The sequence below is a fragment of the Camelina sativa genome, chromosome 5, assembly GCF_030686135.1.
Source record: "Camelina sativa cultivar CO46 ecotype springtype chromosome 5, ASM3068613v1".
In the NCBI taxonomy this organism is placed as follows: domain Eukaryota; kingdom Viridiplantae; phylum Streptophyta; class Magnoliopsida; order Brassicales; family Brassicaceae; genus Camelina; species Camelina sativa.
The window spans coordinates 25567464-25587277 of NC_141884.1; the positions used below are offsets into that span (position 1 = coordinate 25567464).

Here is a 19814-nt window from a genome sequence, read left to right on the forward strand (position 1 = left end):
CCATGAGTGAGACGGTATAACTCGAAGACGCTGGTCTGAGAGTGAGATCGGTATGGCTCAAAGGTTGCGACCTAAGAGAGGAAGAGTTGTGAGCAAGCAATGTATAGAACGTGAGTATGAACATAACGACGGAATGTAGACCTCGAGAGTGATGATGGTTTAATCTTGGATTTTAGGATTATGTTGGCCGGTGTGCTAGGGTTTTATGACCGGAGTGGTCAAGAATATGTGGCTGATGTGCCAGGATTGAGTGGCCGGTGGTGTTGGAGTCCCGGGAAGGAGAGTTGCAGCAGATATGAGCCGGTAAGGGCATGGTTGCCAGGTACATAAGATTCACGAGAAGCCTTCATGGCAGGATAAACTAGTCATTTCGACGATGGTGGATGAAGTTCATTGGAGACGGACAGGGTTACTAGATTTAAGGTTTTGGTAAGCTTGCTGAGGGGAAACAAGTCAAGTAGGTTAAGTTGGCGGTCTGCAAAGCATTTGATGCGGTGAATCGGAATATGCGAACGTATGGTACTTGTTTGTTTTATTACGCTCGTATGGATGATTTGCTGTGGAGAATAGCTAAGCGGAAAGCTAATTTTGGATTAATCTATCTTCTGGAAGTTTTCCTTAAGAGACATGTTACTGGACGAACAATAGGGTTGACATTCATGTGGCTTCGAGTTGATGTCGGCATACTTGAGTGTTTGTTTGGCAGAGCTGAAGAAGCAGCTACAGGATTTGTTGAGTAAGGGATTCATCCGTCCTAGTGTATCACCGTGGGGAGCGCCGGTGTTGTTTGTGTAGAAGAAGGATGGGAGTTTCAGGTTGTGTATTGATTATTAGGGTTTGAACCGGGTCACTGTGAAGAACAAGTACCCTCTTCTTAGGATTGATGAGTTGTTGGATCAGTTGAGGGGTGCTACTTGGTTCTCTAAGGTAGATCTGGCGTCGGGTTATCATCAGATACCGATAGATGAGGCAGATGTGAGAAAGACAGCTTTCAGGATGAGGTATGGGCATTATGAGTTCGTGGAGATGCCTTTTTGAGTTGACTAACGCGCCATCATTTTCAGGAGTTTCTGGATGTGTCTGTCATCATTTTCATCGACGATATCCTGGTTTATTCTAAGAGTCCTGAGGAGCATGCCGTGCATTTGAGGGCAGTTATGGAGAAGCTGCGGGAGCAGAAGTTGTTTGCTAAGTTGAGCAAGTGCAGTTTTTGGCAGCGTGGATGGGCTTTCTGGGTCACATTGTTTCTGCAGAGGGGGTTTCTGTAGATCCAGAGAAGATTCAGGCTATCAGAGATTGGCCTAGACCGCAGAATGCCACAGAGATCAGGAGTTTCCTTGGATTGGCAGGTTATTACAGGAGATTTGTGCAGGGGTTTGCAAGCAGAGCACGTCCTATGACTAAGTTGACAGGGAAAGATGTTCCTTTTGTCTGGTCAGAAGAGTGTGAGGAAGGTTTTGCAAGCCTGAAGGAGATGTTGACTACTGCGCCAGTGTTGGCTTTGCCTGAGCAGGGAGAACCCTATGTGGTTTATACAGATGCATCTAGAGTTGGTTTGGGGTGTGTTCTGATGCAGCATGGGAAGGTGATTGCCTATGCTTCGCGGCAGTTGCGGGTGAATGAAGGCAACTATCCTACTCATGATTTGGAGATGGGTGTTGTAGTTTTTGTCCTGAAGATTTGGAGATCTTATCTTTATGGTGCAAAGGTACATGTGTTTACAGATCATAATAGCCTGAAGTATATATTCACTCAGCCTGAGCTGAATTTGAGACAGAGGCGGTGGATGGAGCTTGTGGCAGATTATGATTTGGAGATAGCCTATCATCCTGGTAAGGCTAACACGGTCGCTCTGAGTCGGAAGAGGGTAGCTTCGGCTCAGGAGCAGGAGTTGGAGTCTCTGGTAGGGGAGATCAGTGCGTTGAGCTTGTGTGCTGTTTCACAGGAACCGTTGGGTTTGGAAGCAGTTGATAGAGCAGATCTTCTGAGTAGGGTGAAGTTGGCTTAGGAGAAGGATTTGGGATGGTGAATGCCTCCAAGGATGTGAATTCAGAGTATCAGGTCTCAGATAATGGTACTATCTTGGTGCATGGTCGGATTTGTGTGCCCAAGGATGAGGAGTTGAGGCAGGAGATTCTGAGAGAGGCTCATGCGAGCAAGTTGTCTATTCATCCAGGAGCGACTAAGATGTACCGTGATCTCAAGAGGTACTATCATTGGGTCGGGATGAAGAAGGATGTAGCTGGTTGGGTCTCGAGGTGTGATGTGTGCCAGCTAGTGAAGTCTGAGCATCAGGTTCCTGGTGGTTTATTGAAGAGTTTACCCATTCCTGAGTGGAAGTGGGATATGATCACTATGGATTTTGTGGTAGGATTGCCAGTGTCACGGACCTTTGATGCTATTTGGGTCATTGTGGACCGATTGACTAAGTCAGCACATTTTCTGGCCATTAAGAAGACTGATGGAGCAGCGGTCTTGGCTAAGAAGTATGTGAGAGAGATAGTCAGATTGCATGGGGTGCCAGCGAACATTGTGTCTGATAGGGATTCTAAGTTCACTTCGGTGTTCTGGAAGGCATTTCAGGCAGAGATGGGCACTAAGGTGCATATGAGTACAGCTTATCATCCCCAGACAGATGGACAATCTGAGAGGCTGATCCAGACACTGGAGGATTTGCTGAGGATGTGTGTGTTGGATTGGGGTGGCCATTGGGCAGATCACCTGAACCTGGTAGAGTTTGCTTACAACAACAGTTATCAGGCGAGTATTAAGATGACTCCTTATGAGGCTTTGTATGGGAGACCATGTCATACACCATTATGCTGGACTCAGGTGGGGGAGAGAAGCATGTTTGGTGCTAGTTTTGTTCAGGAGACCTCAGAGAAGATCCGGGTTATCAAGCTGAACATGAAGGAGGCTCAGGATAGACAGAGGAGTTATGCTGATAGGAGGAGGAGAGATCTTGAGTTTCAGGTAGGAGACAGAGTGTACCTCAAGATGGCCATGTTGCGGGGTTCGAACAGGTCATTGTTAGAGACTAAGTTGAGTCTGAGGTATATGGGTCCATTCAGAGTGATTGAGCGGGTTGGACCTGTGGCATATAGACTGGAGTTACCCGAGGTTATGCGTGTATTCCATAAGGTTTTCCATGTGTCTATGTTGCGGAAGTGTCTCCGTAAGGGTGAGCAGGTGTTGGCTAAGATTCCTGAGGATCTTCAGCCTAACATTACATTGGAGGCGAGACCAGTGAGGGTTCTCGAGAGGAGGATCAAGGAACTTTGGAAGAAGAAGATTCCTTTGATGAGAGTCCTGTGGGATTGTGAGGGTGTTGAGGAGCAGACTTGGGAGCCTGAGGCAAAGATGAAGGCAAGGTTCAAGAAGTGGTATGAGAAGCAAGCCGCAACTTGAGCTTGTTTAGTCTGGTCCCATCTGTAATCCATGGCTGGAGCGGGAATGGAGTATTCCAGCCCATCTCTCTTGTTACTCGGTCGCTTGGGGTGGTTGGTTGTGCGACTCAGTAACTAGATGAGGTGGTGTTCGGGGTACAAAAGTTTCCGTGAGGCGGGGTTTTGGAGGAAAGTTTCCTGAAATAGAAGTTTCCAAAAGTGGAAAGTTTCCAAAAATGGAAAGTACTAAATATGGAAAGTTTTTCGGGAGTTGGAATATGTCCATTTTAGCGGTGGACAGCCTTGGAGGGGCTTGTGTGGCCTTAGTGGCGGACTTTGGAGTCAGTGTGCCCGTGTGTGGCGGTATTCTTTTGTTATTGTGTGGCCTTTGTGGCAGGCTGTTTAGCCAGAGTGCCTGTTTAGGCGGTCCTTCGGGACAGACGGTCCTTCGGGACTGATGGTCCTTCGGGACAGACGGTCTTTCGGGACTGATGGTCCTTCGGGACAGACGGTCTTTCGGGACTGATGGTCCTTCGGGACAGACGGTCCTTCGGGACAGACGGTCCTTCGGGACTGATGGTCCTTTGGGACAGATGGTCCTTCGGGATAGATGGTCTTTGTGGCGGGCTGTTTAGCCAGAGTGCCTATTTAGGCAGTCCTCTTAAGGACATTTGTGTGGCTTTGGTGGCGGTCCTCTTTAGGACATTTGTTCGGCCTTGGTGGCGGTCCTCTTTAGGACATTTTGTTTGGCCCTTGTGGCATGTATATGGTCCTTGTGTGGTCATGAGGTATTCCAGTGAGGGGATATGTGGTTGGTAGGACATTGAGATGTTTTACGCGAGCTACGGGAACGAAACCTGGATAGGGATAGGACTCAGATGTGTTCAGAATTGTTTGTTCGCGGCTCTTGGAGGACTTAGGTTCTCCTAGTACTGCTATATTCAGAGACTTTGTGGCTTGGGAGTATGGTTGGTATATCGACTTCGGACGACGGTTCGGAGGCGCGCTGTAGGGTGACGACCCGAGATGCGAGTTTGGATTTTTCCTTATATTATGGCATGCGGGTTTAGGCCCGATGAGGAGCCAACATTGGCATGCAGACTTAGGTCTGATGAGGAGCCAATGAAAACTCAAGGTTTAGGCCTATGAGTAAAAGGAAGTCCAAAAGTCGAGAGCAAATGACGCATGGAGCATGAGTCTATCGCCTAGAGGTGACCTTCTATAGATCGGTCGCAGGAGTGCGGGCCGTGGAGACGGTTACACGGGAGTCCTTGAGTGATGGTTGTTCGAGATTCGAGGACGAATCTATGTTGGTGGGGGAGAATTGTAACATCCGTGTTCCGGAAATAAAGTTTGGGTTATGTTGAGTAAAGCAAAAGAGTGGATTTTAATTAATTTTGGTTTGATTAAATCCTGGTTTAATCAAATTAAATCAAAAATCCTTATTTCTCCTTCTAATTGTCGACACCTCCTCTCTCCTTTTGGTGCTTTTGTCGTCATTTTCGTCAGAAAGAGGGAGAGAAAGAGACATAACTCTTGGTTATTGAGTGTAAAGGAGAAAGAGAAGGAGATGAAGCTTTTTCCTTAGTGTTAAGAGAGAAACATAACTGTCAGGGTTTGGGAGAAGGAAGATCCGACGGGTCAAATCGTTTTGAAAGGTATTAAGTTTTGGTAGGGTTATAGCTAAGAGATTTTTGTACACTCGCCTTTTTACAGAAATGAATTTGGATTAATATTCTAGGAGATATTGGTATTTTCGTGGGGCGTTTCTTCTCATTCGCGGATTGAGACCAGCGGGTGTTACGGGGACGATTGCGGTTTCATCTATAATCTGATCGTGCTGAAATTTTGTGGGAAGCTTCTGGACGTATATACCTTGCTTTTCACCGGAGGGATTAGAAAGTTAACGGTTCGTTTTGATTTCGTGGTTTCACTTGTGAGGTTGTTCTTTTCTGTTTTTTTTTCTGACAGTTTGTTTACAATATTTGTTTGTTGTTGTGATTAGTTGTAGGAACAAGTTTGGTTGTTCTTGGATATTGGAAAGCCTCTCATTTGGTCGTATTTAGTTTTGTGAATCACTTGTTAAGGTAAGTGCAGGACCATGGCTTATCTAAGCTGGAGATTTTTTCTAATCTGCTTGTTTATGTGTTGTTTGGCTTGTTGATTGTTGATTGATGATTGTTGGATGATGATTGATGGTTAGAGATGTCTCTATTACTTGTGTGTATAGCCCAATAGATGGGAGGATTGCCTTACTGAGTGTTTATTAAATACTCATGCATTGCAATATGTGTTTATGGTGCAGGTAAAGGCAAAGTGTGACCGTGGAATCAGGGCGATGAAGAGGAGGATGTTCTAGTGGTTCGTTTGGTTGTCTGGCTTCTGTTAGATTGCTAGAGTGGAGTCCTAGAATGTTGTTTAGGATTGCTGGTTCTTTGGATGTTGTTTGGATCATTAATTTGTGATTGGAATTAATATTGGCTATTTATATTTATTAGATATTGGTAATGTTTTCCGCTGATGATTGTGATTGTGGTTAGGTGGCTAGTGGGTATGGGACCACTAGTTGTAGTTTATTATTATATTATATTATATATTTATTATTTATTATTAAAAAAAAAAAAGTCGGTCGTTTCATTTAGTCTTAACATGAGATACACGTAGGGCACCTTCTTGAACTTGACTGCGAACAAAGTGGTAATCAATAGCAATGTGTTTCATCCTTGAATGGAACACTGGATTCGCACATAGAAATGTAGCACCAACATTGTCACAATAAACAACTGGCAGATGCTTGAGAGAGACACCAAGTTCAGTGAGAATGTTACAAACCCAATTTAGTTCAGCAGTAACGTTAGCTACGACTCTGTATTCAGCTTCAGTGGATGACCTAGCGACGCCTTTCTGTTTCTTCGCTGTCCAGGAAATGGGATGATGACCAAGATAGACAATGTAGGAGTTGGTGGAGACATAGTCGTCAGAGTCTCCAGCCAAGTCGGCATCAGAGTAAGCGTGAAGGTTGATATTGTTGCGTGCAGAGAAAAAGATGCCATGTGTGGGTGTGCCGGCCAAGTAACGCAGAATTCGCTTGGCGGCTTGCCAATGATCAGTGGTAGGTTGGTGCATAAATTGAGATAAACGATTAACAGCATAGGAAATGTCCAATCGTGTGAAAGCAAGGTACTGGAGACTTCCAACAAGCTTGCGATATTGTGTGGGATCGTCTAACGGTGTGCCGGTGTCGAGTTTGAGTTTTGGAGATGAGGCCACGGGCGTGGTGACAGGCTTGGCACTGGTCATGTCATAACGATGGAGGAGGTCGAGTATGTACTTCCGTTGACACAAATAAAGACCAGCTTGAGTCCGATGTGCCTCGATACCGAGGAAGTAGTTGAGGTCCTCAGCATCTTTTACTGAAAACCGCTCAGCTAAGAGAGCAAGAATTCGTTGAACCCCAGTGACTGTGCTTCCTGTGACGATGATGTCATCGACATAGACAAGGAGATAGACGAATGTTCGATCCACCTTTAACACAAAGAGAGAGGTGTCTGCAAGAGAATTCACAAAGCCAATACTTACAAGATATGTCCAAAGTTCAGTGTACCAAGCTCGAGGAGCTTGCTTTAACCGGTATATAGCTTTGCGCAGACGACAAACATATGATGGATTATCGGTGTTGACAAAACCTGGTGGTTGCTCCATGTAAACTTCATCATTAATAGTGCCTTGTAAGAAATCATTGTTGACGTCAAGCTGCTTTATCGGCCAGTTATTTGTCACTGCAACATCCAAGACTAACTGGATTGTGGTCGACTTAATTACTGGGCTGAAGGTGTCTGTGTAGTCTTCACCGTATCGTTGATTGTACCCCTTAGCCATGAGACGAGCTTTGCACCTGTCCAAAGAACCAGTGGGTAAAAATTTGTTTTTAAAAATCCACTTACAGCCGACGACATTGAAGTGTGGCTGACGAGGGACAAGGTCAAGTGTCTGATTTTTCGCAAACGCATCAATCTCTAGAGACATTCCACGACGCCACCGTTCGTCTTGGAGAGCCTGTTTCACGGTTTGGGGCTCAGCGGGAATGAGTTTGGATAGAGCAGCAGCATAATTGTATTTCGGATTGGGTTTGTTGATGTTGTTCTTACTTTGTGTGACCATTGGGTGATGATTTGCAGGCGGAGCATGGTCGTCAGAGGCATCCGAATCAGAAGACGAGCTCGAGGAAGGAGGAACAGAGTTTGTCGCAGGAGCAGAGGAAACATCGTGAGACGATGGTGGTGATGGACTGGGCCCTGAATCCGGAATTTGGCTTCGAGGTGGAGTTGTATGCGAATGGGCCGATGTTGGGCCTGATGTTGTAGATGGCGAAGGAGTGGTGTTCGACACCAGAACTGATGGAGAGGTGGCTAAAGGTTGTGTCGAAGATTCACTTACCTGGTGAGAAGCTGAGCGCGTTAATCCCGGCATCGTCGGTAAGACCAGGGACGGTGGAGGCGAGGGCGGTGGCAAGGGATTTGGTGGAATTTGAAGAGGAACTTTGGTGAATGGTTGAAAGGCGATTGAGACATGGTCGGGTGTTGGAGAGGGTTTGGACATTAGAGAGGTGGATCGACTAAAAGGGAAGACTTTTTCATCAAATTTCACATGACGGGAGATGTAGATGCAGCCAGTGTTTGGTTGTAAGCACATGTACGCACTTTGAGTTGGTGAGTACCCAATGAAGACACAAGGCGTTGATCGATCCTCTAGCTGGTTGGATGTGTAGGGACGGAGCCATGGGAAACAAATACACCCAAAAACACGAAGCTTTGAGTAATTCGGAGTTGTACCAAAGAGTTTCTGAAACGGAGTTTCCATACCAATCACCGGCGTCGGAAGAGGATTAATGAGGTAAGTAGCAGTTGCAAGTGCATACGTCCAGTAGGTCTTAGGCATCGCAGCATGAGTGAGTAGTGTTAAACCAGTTTCCACCACATGTCTATGTTTCCTTTCGGAGATGCCGTTATGCTCGGGCGTGTGTGGTGGAGACGTTAGATGAGAGATACCAGCGGAGGAGAGGAATGACCGAAGGGCAAGAAATTCACCGCCATTTTCGGAGTAGAGAGTCATGATCTTAGTGGAGAAGCGGTTCTCAACGAGGGCTTTGAAGGCTTGGAAAGTTGCACGAACATCGAATTTGAGTTTAAGTGGGAACAACCAGGTGTATCGACGGTAATGGTCTACAAGCATGAGATAGTATTTGTAGTTATTGATAGAGAGGATAGGAGAGCTTCAGAGATCTGTGTAGATGTATTCAAGGGGACGAAAGGAGACAACTGAGTTGTGAAAGAAAGGTAGTTTGTGTGCTTTATTGATAGAACAATCTGAACATAAGGTGTTTGTGGTTACAGATTGTTTGCAAGGTAATGAAAACGAGAAATAACGGTATTGGTAATAGAAATGGACGGATGACCAAGACGACAGTGCCAGTCATCCGTAGTTATTATTGGTTTGGTGGAAGCAAAGAAAGAGGAGAGGGTTGATGGTGAGGCGGGCCACTCGTACAACTCACCCCTGGTCTTGCCGATGAGCAACGGGTCCCCCGAGCCCAGCTCCTTCACCTGAAACCAAGCAGGGAAAAATTCGACAGAAACCTTGTTAGCGTTGCATAAGCGATATACAGAGATGAGGTTTTTCTTTATATTTGGAACGCATAAGACATTATTGAGATAGAGGGGACGAGAGGGAGAGGGTAGAATGCCAGAACCAGTGTGAGTGATGGGGAGACCAGTCCCATCGCCGATGAGAACATTATCACCACCATTGTAGGGCTGGTGAAGAGAATGATTAGAGAGATCACTGATAAGGTAATGAGTGGAGCCACTGTCCATCACCCATGGACTAGAAGAGGCTGTTGCTAGATTCGCGCGAGGCTGCCATGGACGAAAAGGAGATTGGAGCAAGGCAGATTGAGACGCATGATTATACTGGTTGAGTTGACCGCATCGTTTAGCACTATGACCAAAAACACCGCATGACTGGCACTTGCCTTGATATCCACGAGAAGAGCGATTGTCAGGTCTTGGAGACTGGTACGACTGCTGGTTGTTGTTGTTCCATGAGTGATTTTGTCGCTGAGTGTGTTTCCCATTGTAGATGCGTGATTGGTGTTGGCGTGAGGCGACATTAGCAGAGGCTGAAACAAGAGTGGAGGCAGAGGAGGCAGCAATCAATAGTTTCCTTCTCTAGTGAGAAGCTTCTCATGAACTTCAATGATTAAGGGAGGGTTTTCACGTCCTTCAATCTGATCGACAACAAAATTATAGTCTTCAGGTAAGCCGGCAAGGATGAATTCAACTTGTTCTTCATGTTCGAGTGGTTTGCCCAAGAGAGCAAGTTGATCAAAGCGAGTCGTAAGGCCTTGCATATAATCATCGACAGACTTGTCACCTTTTGGATATTGCTTGAGTTGAAGGTGAAGTTGCTGGATGTGTCCCCAGCTGGGATTAGCATATGTGGCAGCAAGTTTGGTCCACATTTCTGATGCAGTTGTGGTCTTGGTAACAACAAGTTGAATGGACGGAGAGAGCGTACCAATAAGGCCACTATAGATTAGCTTGTCCTGGCGCCGCCATTTGGTGTAGTCAGGATTTGTGGTTGTCTGGTCATTGGCGGTGACTGTCGGAGCAGGCATAGAGGTTGAGCCATCAACATAACCAGCAAGGTCATGGCCATCGAGTAGGGAGTGTACCTGGAGACTCCACCTGATATAGTTGGTGGGCGTTAGTTTTGTGATGTTGATCATATTTATGTTGAGAGCATCGTGAGGTGTAATAGTAGCATCAGTGTTTTGAGCCATGGAAAAATAGCAGAGAGCAAGAAGGATGAGATCGGAAAAGAGAAGAAAGAAGAAGAGATGGGAGAGAAGAAAAGAAAGGAAATTTTTTTTTAGAGTATCGAATATGGCTCTGGTACCATGTAAGAAGTATTGTTCTTGTATATTAAGGTTTTGTACAAATCCCTATTTATACAGACTCGATGACTAGAGCTTCTAGGTTAAACCATTTATAGAAGGTTCCTAAAATAGAGTAATCAAATATCCTAGACAGAGTAATCAAATAATGAGAATTGAATGAGAATCATTGACGTATCTCTAACATCAACCAGCCCTTGAACAAACATTAATTGCTGGGACTTTACTACACTCCACTTAAATCGTATCTACATATCTATGTTTTTAATGTGAACCATAAAGTTATTAGCGCATGTTCGTTTCAAAGTTCATGTTCTAATGCACATTCAGGAAAATTCTGATTCAAATAGGAGTTATGAGAAACGAGTTCCAAAATAATAAGAGATTAGTCATGGATATGTAAATAAGTAGCAGATTTCACCAGGAAATAATAAGAAAAGAAAAATTCTGGCTAAAAAGTTTTCTTCTTTTATACACACTTTTTTGAGAAGGTCCAAGCGTTAAGATCATCAAAAGCCCCTAATGATTCAGACTTCAGTCTTCAACGATTCTTCAATCACGCCTAAAGGGAAGTTTCAAAACAATTGGAGGAAGTTTAGGGAACTCGACAATAGCCTGCTTTGAATCCTCTATTTTATCCACATGCTTACTCTTCATCGTTGCTTTATTCACAAGAAAGCTCGGTTCCGAATCCTCTATATGATCCAGCGGTTTACTTGTTGTGGCCTCGTTTGCGAGAAAGCCATTGTCTACCTAGTTGTGTTACTCGCATTGGCTGAGTGCTTGATCTTTGCAGACCATTCGCGTTTTCTCGGTTTAGATGTAGTAGTTTTCATGCTTTTTGGTGTAAGAAAGCATGATTCAAGAGCTTCCAGAGCATGAGTCGTCAATGGCCGCTTTCTTGTACTTTGTCTTCTTGGAATGTCTGTGTTTGTCTGTAGGTTGTGCTCTTCTTCTTGTTTTTCTAATGATGCACGTTCTTGAGTAGTTCTACTATCAGTTGACGGAGAATTCTTGTCTGAGGCTGACTTGGGAGGTTCTTGTTGTTGGGCAGGTTCCAGATCCTTAGAAGAGCATTTTTTGTCCGAACACAACCAATTTGATTCGTCTTGTTGTTGTTGTTGTTCTGATGGACTGATTTCATGAAGAGCTCTCTGTTCCTTTGATGAACAGAACCCTTTTGGTTCTTGTTCTTGTGCTGGTATACTTTCTGATTGCTCAGTCTTGAGGTCCATAGAATCAACAGATAACTTATAGTGGCAGCTGGTTGTCTAGTCTAATGCAGGTGGCTTCAACGCTAAACTTTCACTAGAACGTATTATATCTTTCCTTACACCAGCACTGAGCCGCCTACGTTTTGGCAAGACGAGAGAACTAACCGAATGAAGGTTGATAGATTTTGATAACAAGGCGAACCTCTTCTTAATCTTCTTTGACTGCCTTGTTGGACATTCTCCAAAGTTTCCTCCTTTACAACATAATCATTCCCCTTAAGATACTCACACTTCACATCTTTAGTAGTGCAAGATTGGTTATGTGATGATTCCCCAATGGCTCCACTGGATATCTTGCAGGGATTCTCAGCAACCGGCAAATTTTTCCATCTTCTTATACCAGATAAATGTCCACCTTGTTCCACACTTGTATCCACAATCAAGAATCTCATCGAGTCATCCACCAGTTTCATTTTTGCCTCCTCTCCCACTTATGTTCATTAGCAAACATGACATGCTTCTGTTTATCCAACGACTTCATTTGGAGTCTTCCCATAGAGGATTTGTTATCTCCTTGACAAACCTTCAATTGAGAAGCCAGAGATTCTGACTTCGGAACTCTTAATTCACAGAACTTTCCTCCTGAAACAACCCGAGAAGTGTCCACAACAGTGAACTTCCTATGAGTAGAAGAAGAGTTTTGCAATCACTGATTCCATCGATAGTCCTGGTCTCTTCTGTCTCAGACTCAAGAAGCTTAGGCTCAGAAACCACCTTTTTGAGAATGGCACTGATAGAATCAAAGTAATGATCACGTTTTACAAGTTTCCGTCTTGAAAACTTCTTAACCCCAGGAACCATGAAGACGATGTAACCTCGGTCCTTTGGCTGCTCAGAATGCCACCCTCTATGTAGCAAACGCGGCCATAAAGCGTCCCAGAAGATATGATTGCAACGAGCTTTGCTCAGACGGGAACCACCAGTAAATATTTTGATTATACCATCAACTGTGAGTGAACTGTACTCCCTAAACCAGATATAATCGCAGAAGAAACTGTAAACCATTGTTTTGCATTTTATAGGTTCCATTGTGAGAACTTTTAGGTCTTCCTTATGTTTACCAATTGCTACAGCCTCTACAAGAGACCGAAGACCCACTAGTTCCTTCACCACGCTAATATATTCCTCCAGAGATTTTTCCCATCAGCAAATGACTTTGAGACCTGTTAATGGCCAACAAAAACCCTGTTAAAGCGTAGTTATACACTTGAAGGATATTTTCATAGTAATAAAGCGAAGAAAGAGACTCACATCCACAAGCTTCTGTTTGTTTGGTTCATCGGGAATGCATGGAACCAAACGGGACAATAACAGTTGTAGCCTCCAATCTGAATAGAGCTTCTTCCCTTGTATGCATCTCTTGCTCCGCTTCTTAGACCATATTTTGTATTTAGCAGATTTGTAAAAATTTCCGTAGTAAAACGAAAGTATATCTCCTATTTCTTTGTTTTCTAACAACTTCTTCACCTGAGCAAAGTCCTTCCCAAATGTATACAGCCCAAGAACAAAGCCATCTACTTCCAACTCCTCCCAAGAACTGGATGACTTCCCAGGCACAGCTTCAAGATTCATCCGTTGCCTTGATACCAGGTTCCCGTCACTCCCACCTCTGCGGCTTCTTTTTTCATTTAAGAGATTTGAGAGATTCATTCATGTCGACATCATCATCTCTAAGTCCATGTTTATCTCTACATTTGGTGTCTATCCAAATTACTTCAACAGGTAGTCCCACGAGAAAGGAACAAGAGGAATCAGAGTCTAGATGATTTGAGAGAAGTGCTGCACGTTGGGAATGAGACATCATAGGAGGTATCTCAACCTGATAAACGTCTCCAACACGAATATTAACTTTTGGATCTCCGCAGACATATTCAACGTCAGAAGAATCTTCCATATGATTGTTTTCTTCATCCATCATAAGAACTGTCTGCATAGACCAAACTATATGTCACTTGACAACCTTTTGAGGGTAATGGAAAAACAAAAACTGCAAAGAAGAAATCACACAGCTGTTTCACTCATTCACTGTTACACAAAACCTTCAAGAACATACTAAAGTAACAAGCAGAGAACAAAAGGCGACGAGAGACCAAATAAGAGAAAGACTCATATGAGACCAAATAAGAACACTAGAAAACTAACGATAGCTAAGCATGAACACCAAATTAACAAAACGCAGCTTAATATTTTTGGTGAAAAGCACATAGAACAGATAAGCAAATAGGTACATTGTACATCAAACACTTAAAGTCTCAACACGATTACAAGAAAGAGGAGACTAAAATCAAACCATAACTAGGCATTCAAAGATGAATTACTAAAACGCTAAATCAAATACATCGGTTAAGAACCACAAGTCTGGGATCAAGAACTCAAGTACAAGGAGAAATTGCAGAAGACCCGAGACATGGTTCAGCCATAGACACACACAAAATTCCAAGTAACCGACATAAAAGTCATAAAATTGATTTTTTTCAAAGCCAAAACCCATAATCAAGAACATGCTTATCAGAGACACCAAGGGTCTATCCCACAAAGCATCAACAAAAACATGTAATTTCTCAATGATCCAGTTGTTACAGGTAAATCCACGTAAAGGGATAAGACGAGTTGAAAGCAAAGGAGCATAAAGTTGAAATCTATACGCATACTCAAAACTTGAAAACATGAATTCTACAGGGGAAACAAAAGAAAAAGATGAATACTTTCATGTACAAAGTCCATCTTGTTTTTACATCTATCTCTGATTTGCTATGCATTCACAGTAAAGTTTTGATGAAACGTGAATTACCTAAAACGGGTACTAGTGAGGAGAAGGAAGGAACAAGCAAGAGAGATTATGGTTAACCTAAAGGAGATGTTTCAGCTTTGCATTGGAAGTGAGATTTTTCTCCGTGTGAGGAGGTAACGAAGACCGAACAAGTTTGGTTCTTTGTGGAGAGAAAGAGAGAGAGAAAGAGAGATCACTTGGCCGCTCTTTCAACACTTTAAGTCTTCGAGAGAGAACAAAATAAGAAGCACAAAAAGAAGAATTTTTGTCACTTGGAAAAAATAAACAAAATAAAACTTAACTATTATGTACACAACTCAAGCGTAATCACTCAACATTGTAGCAATGGAAGTCCGTTTCAATGTTAAAATATATCTTTTCTATGGTTACAATTTCCTTTTTCTACATTTAAATCTTAAATATTAAATTATCAAAAGTGATTTTTCCGAAAGAGAACCAACTAGATACCAATAAATTTATATGAAAAATACAGAGATCATGCACTTTACACATTTTTGCAAGGTTATCCGCATAGATATTATCTCCTCGATGGATATTGAATGTAAAGACTACAAAATCAGTTTCTATGATGCCTAAAATCCTTTAATTCTGATGTAAATGTAGGTCAATTATCAATATTAACGTAAGCTACAATATCTAAACAATTTGTTGGAAAATTAGTCTTATCCATATCCAAGAGCGATAAACACTTCATTGCCTAGAGAAGAGTATCCAGTTCAGCGTGTAGTGGAGAGAGGCTTTGATAACACTCTAATTTACATGTTTTTACCATCCTTTTTTGTCCATATTTTGCATTGTTCATATCTCTAACTTAGTATTTTTAGGTAATTTACTGCAAGAATTAACTTTTAGAGCATTTAGGGTGTTGCATTTCTATATTTGCATATTTTGGATGAAAACATGTGCTAAAGAGACAAAAATGGGGAAAAACAAGGACAACTCGAGCATGTACCCGAAGGAGCCATCGAGCTACAAGAACAAGTCCGAACCCCAACAATTTTTCTTCTTGTTTTTGCATTTTTATTTTGTAGTTTTCTTAGATCTTTATCCCATACTCTTTCTACTCTACTCTATATTTTAATATAATGTCATTTTCATTTATTATGATTGATTTGTCATTCGTTTCTGTGTCCGAGTAGTGTAGCAAAGTTTCTAGGGATGGGATAGATGATTAGGTGTTCTTGATCGGTTAGGATGTTTTAGTTGATTGTGATGATTGATAGATTTCCTTCTAGGTTGATGTTCTTAATGCTGTCAATAGACCGTAAGGTTGAGATTAGATCTAGGGCGTTTACAATGCTACAGGCCGAAAGGAGTAGATAAAATGCTTGATTAGGTCAATGCTAGAGGTTTACTTAACTCTGAGTGACAGAATCAGATGAGTCTAAGTTTACTGAGAAAAATGAATTGTTCTTAATGCCTGCTGTTCATATTGCTAGTGCGACAGTGTGGTAGTATGTTCAAGGTTGATTGTTGCTAGTGCGAAAGTGTGGTGGCAAGGTTTTAGAGGTTCATTGTCTAGGAAATAATTGCTTGAGGCATGTAAGGCATCCGTACTGGTCTAGAACACTTAGAATTCGATTACCCCCATCTTTAGGAACTTACGTATTTTATTTGTTTACATTTTCTTTACTTACTCGACCAGTTACCCGATCAGGTACACGATAACCTGCATCGAGTAATACCTCGAGCTGTTCATAACTTACTTGCATACTCGATCACCCCCACTCGATCCTGTACTCGATTGCTTGCATCGAGTGCTTAGGTCGTGTGGTTTACTTGTTTATATTCTTTTACTTTGTTTATTTTAGGACTGTTAGAACCCAAACCTTAATTGTTTGGCTTGACTTGTATTGTACTAATCATATCCTTCTTGCTAGCAATACACAACCATTTGGATTGATAACCCCTTGTACTACAACTACATAGGGGATTGATACCCTGGGTGAAAACCTGTCTATCAATTTGGCGCCGTTGCCATTTGGTTGTTTTAATTTTGCTACGTTTAGGATTTCAGGACTTGCTAGATCAAGTTCGTTTGTTTATATTTGTTTCGGATACTGACTTGTTTGCTTTCGCTTTTGTTTGTTTTGAATCTCAGGTACAACCCGAGCACCCATCTGACCTGATGTGATCACGGGTTCGGCCCCTGACCGAGACGACCGAGACGTCCCGGATGGCTCCGGGACGCATGACCGAGAAGCATCGGACACGGACAGAACGCCTATCTCAAACGCGGCCTAGGCACCGGCGACCCTCCCAGAAGCCACAATACGACCAAGGGAGCTCCAGCAAGACGACCAAATGAAGAATCAACTTGGAGGAGCAAGACAAAGTCACCTCTTGAGTTTCAAGGCCGAGCTTCAACCTACACACAAAGGACCCGAGGGTAGCATCACCACCAGAGAGCATTGAGACACAACCAGCTTTGGGAAGCTTGAATTGTGTGTCTTCACCACCACGCCAGTGTGAAGACATTCCTAAGCCATTAGAAGGAGCGGTACTCTTTTTCCTACTTTGGGTTTGTCCCAATGGGTTAACCAAAGAGGTTTTAACGAGGCAGCAAACTCTAGTGCATCTCCACTTCAATCCCACTTGGCTCAAGACTTGGAAACACTTAGTGACATGCTTGGGAGCCAAGGAAGTGAAGATTCTATTGCCACGCCTCAATCAATGACGTGGCGACCCTATCCCCCTTCCTTCTTTTAAATTTAGTCTAGACTCTTCTATGACCGTTGGTTTTGGTCATTGCTTTGATTTACTTTCGCTTTTACTTTTGAGGACAAATGTGTGGTTTAGATCAAGGCCACGATTCCTAGGGTTAGGAGTCTCCATTTTTAAGCCTATCTATATAAAGACCTAAACCCACAATGTAAAACTCAGACTTGTATAAATAGAAATTTTCCTCAAGAGAGATTCTTGAACTTGTCTCCATCCTTTCATTAGTCAATCTGGGATTGTCTAAGGGAAAGAACCCTAGCAAGCCTTGAACCGGGTTCATGGCTTGTTAGTGACCGTATCAAGAGAAGAGCCAGCCCTCTTGTGTCGTTGCATCAAACCACCTCTATTCCATCTTTCATCTTACTCATTCCATCATCCCAACCTTGAGATCTCTTCCACAAGCTCTCAAGTCTATCTTCAAGCCACCTTCGTAAACCTCGAGTTCTTTGCCATCAGTCCTCGAGTCTCCCACCATACCATCTCGCAACGCTTCCACCTTCGCTTCCCACCGAGTCCGGCCAATAGCCTCATCCGCTTCGCTCAGCCGCATCCGTACGATCCGAGAACCGTTTGTTGGAATCACCTCAACTCTTGTTTCTGTTGTTTGAATCCTCCTTGGGTTCGTCTCGATAAAGCTTAGCCAAGGAAACTTCCACCGATCTCAACTTGACCGAAGCCACATTCCTCCATCGATCCGTAGCCGCGTCCGCGAGTCACATCACGACCCGTCACTCGATCACCTGGATCGAGTTGATCCTCGTGTACACACTCGGATACATACATGTGGATCGACAACGTCGACAGACCTTAGCTACTCAGACAACAACAAGTTCAACCGGAATCAGCAATCATTGAGGAGGCGATGAATAATCAGAACGGTCCACCAGCTCCTCAAGCACGGACCAACATAGGAGCAGGAGATGCTCCAACTACTCACACTCAGAGGAATGGCATTGTGCCACCAGCTGTGTAGAACAACAATTTTGAGATTAAGAGTAGTTTCATCCAGATGATACAGAGCAACAAGTTTCATGGACTGCCAATGGAGGACCCATTGGATCATCTGGATGAATTTGATAGGCTCTGTAGCCTCACTAAGATAAATGGAGTCAGTGAAGATGGATTCAAGCTCAGGCTTTTCCCATTCTCTTTGGGAGATAAGGCACACATCTGGGAGAAATCGCTCCCTAAGGAGTCCATCACCACTTGGGAAGCGTGCAAGAAGGCATTCCTTGCCAAATTCTTCTCCAAATCCAAAACCGCAAGGCTGCGAAATGAAATTTCCAGCTTTGTACAGAAGAACAATGAAACGTTCAATGAAGCTTGAGAACGTTTCAAGGGGTACACTACTCGATGTCCACATCACGGTTTCAGTAATGCTTCATTGCTGAGCACACTATACAGAGGAGTTGTCCCCAAGATACAGATATTGCTGGACACCTCAAGTAATGGTAACTTCCTCAACAAGGATGTTGATGAAGGTTGGGACCTAGTTGAGAACTTGGCTCAATCTGACGGAAACTACAATGAGGAATATGATCGCTCTGTGCGATCTACAGGAGAGGAAGATGCCAAGTATAAGAGGGACATGAAAGCCCTCAATGACAAGCTCGATCAGCTCCTCAACCAGCAGGAGCATGTTCATGCTATATCTGAGGAAGAGCAGTTTCAACAACAAGATGGGGAGACTATGCAGCTAGAGGATGTTAACTACATCAACAACCAAGGAGGTTACAATAGAGGGTACAACAACTTTAAGCCGAATCCGAATCTGTCTTGTCGGAACCCGAATGTTGCGAATCCTCAGGACCAAACCTACCCATCTGCAGTTCAAGGGAATCAGACTCAACAGAAGCCTTTTGTCCAGTACAACCAAGGCTATGCACCTAAGCAGCAGTACTCAGAGACCTACAACCAACCACTTGGATTCCAACAACACCAAGGTCCACCAAACCAATCACAAGAAGCCGAGTTACGCGGTCTTATTCAGAAAATGATTCAGAATCAAGCTACAGCTTCTATGGACATCGCGAAATGGTTCGCGGAGATGAGTAACAAGATCGACTCAGGATACAATGACCTCAATGCCAAGTACGAATCACTCAACACAAATATTCGATACCTGGAAGGCCACCACAACAACCAACCCGCACCAAAGATCAATCAACTGCCAGGTAAAGCTGTTCAAAACCCTAAGGATTATGCGACTGCTCAGGCCATTTTCCTAGATGATGACTATGAGGATTACCTCACTGGGGACAGTGATGATCAAGATGGGGAGGATGTCGAAAACCAAATGAAAAATGAGGCCAAATACTATATATCTGAGTATGAACCTGAGCCTTCACCCAAAGAGACTGATCGAGTTGATGATCGAGCACTGGTTCGAGAATCACAAACTGAAGAACAACCCGAAGTGGAACCCGATGACCTACACGATGGTGTTGATCGGATGATGCATCGAGTAGATGTTGAGAAGGGAGATCAGCCTCAACCACCTGCACTGGTAGGAGAGGAGTTAGAGGAAAGGTTCAATGCTGCACTTTTGCCCCCACACGAGCTTCAGAAGGAAGCTGCCAAGGAAGCAGCTCAATTGGAGGATGAGGTTAAGGAAGCTGTCAAGGAGATCGGTTTTGAAATCCTGAGAAGTGGAGTTTGCTTGGATCCTGAGGTGAGAATTGAGGAAA

At 43.6% G+C, this 19814-nt stretch overlaps 1 long non-coding RNA gene, 1 other non-coding gene and 1 pseudogene across 3 annotated transcripts; 1 reads left to right on the forward strand and 2 right to left on the reverse strand.

The window, feature by feature from the left end:
- Positions 1 to 5136: 5136 nt before the first annotated feature.
- LOC147944349 (uncharacterized) lies at positions 5137 to 5881 on the forward strand. Its single transcript, XR_015557015.1, has 2 exons — positions 5137 to 5295; positions 5692 to 5881. It is a non-coding gene; the product is annotated as an uncharacterized LOC147944349 (long non-coding RNA).
- A 4888-nt stretch (positions 5882 to 10769) lies between these two features.
- Positions 10770 to 13548, reverse strand: LOC104787367 (uncharacterized; annotated as a pseudogene). Its single transcript, XR_015557504.1, has 2 exons — positions 12867 to 13548; positions 10770 to 12778 (listed from the first exon to the last, which is right to left on the reverse strand). The product of XR_015557504.1 is annotated as an uncharacterized LOC104787367 (transcript).
- A 4843-nt stretch (positions 13549 to 18391) lies between these two features.
- Positions 18392 to 18498, reverse strand: LOC147944350 (small nucleolar RNA R71). The gene has a single exon (XR_015558689.1). It is a non-coding gene; the product is annotated as a small nucleolar RNA R71 (small nucleolar RNA).
- Between the last annotated feature and the right edge of the window lie 1316 nt (positions 18499 to 19814).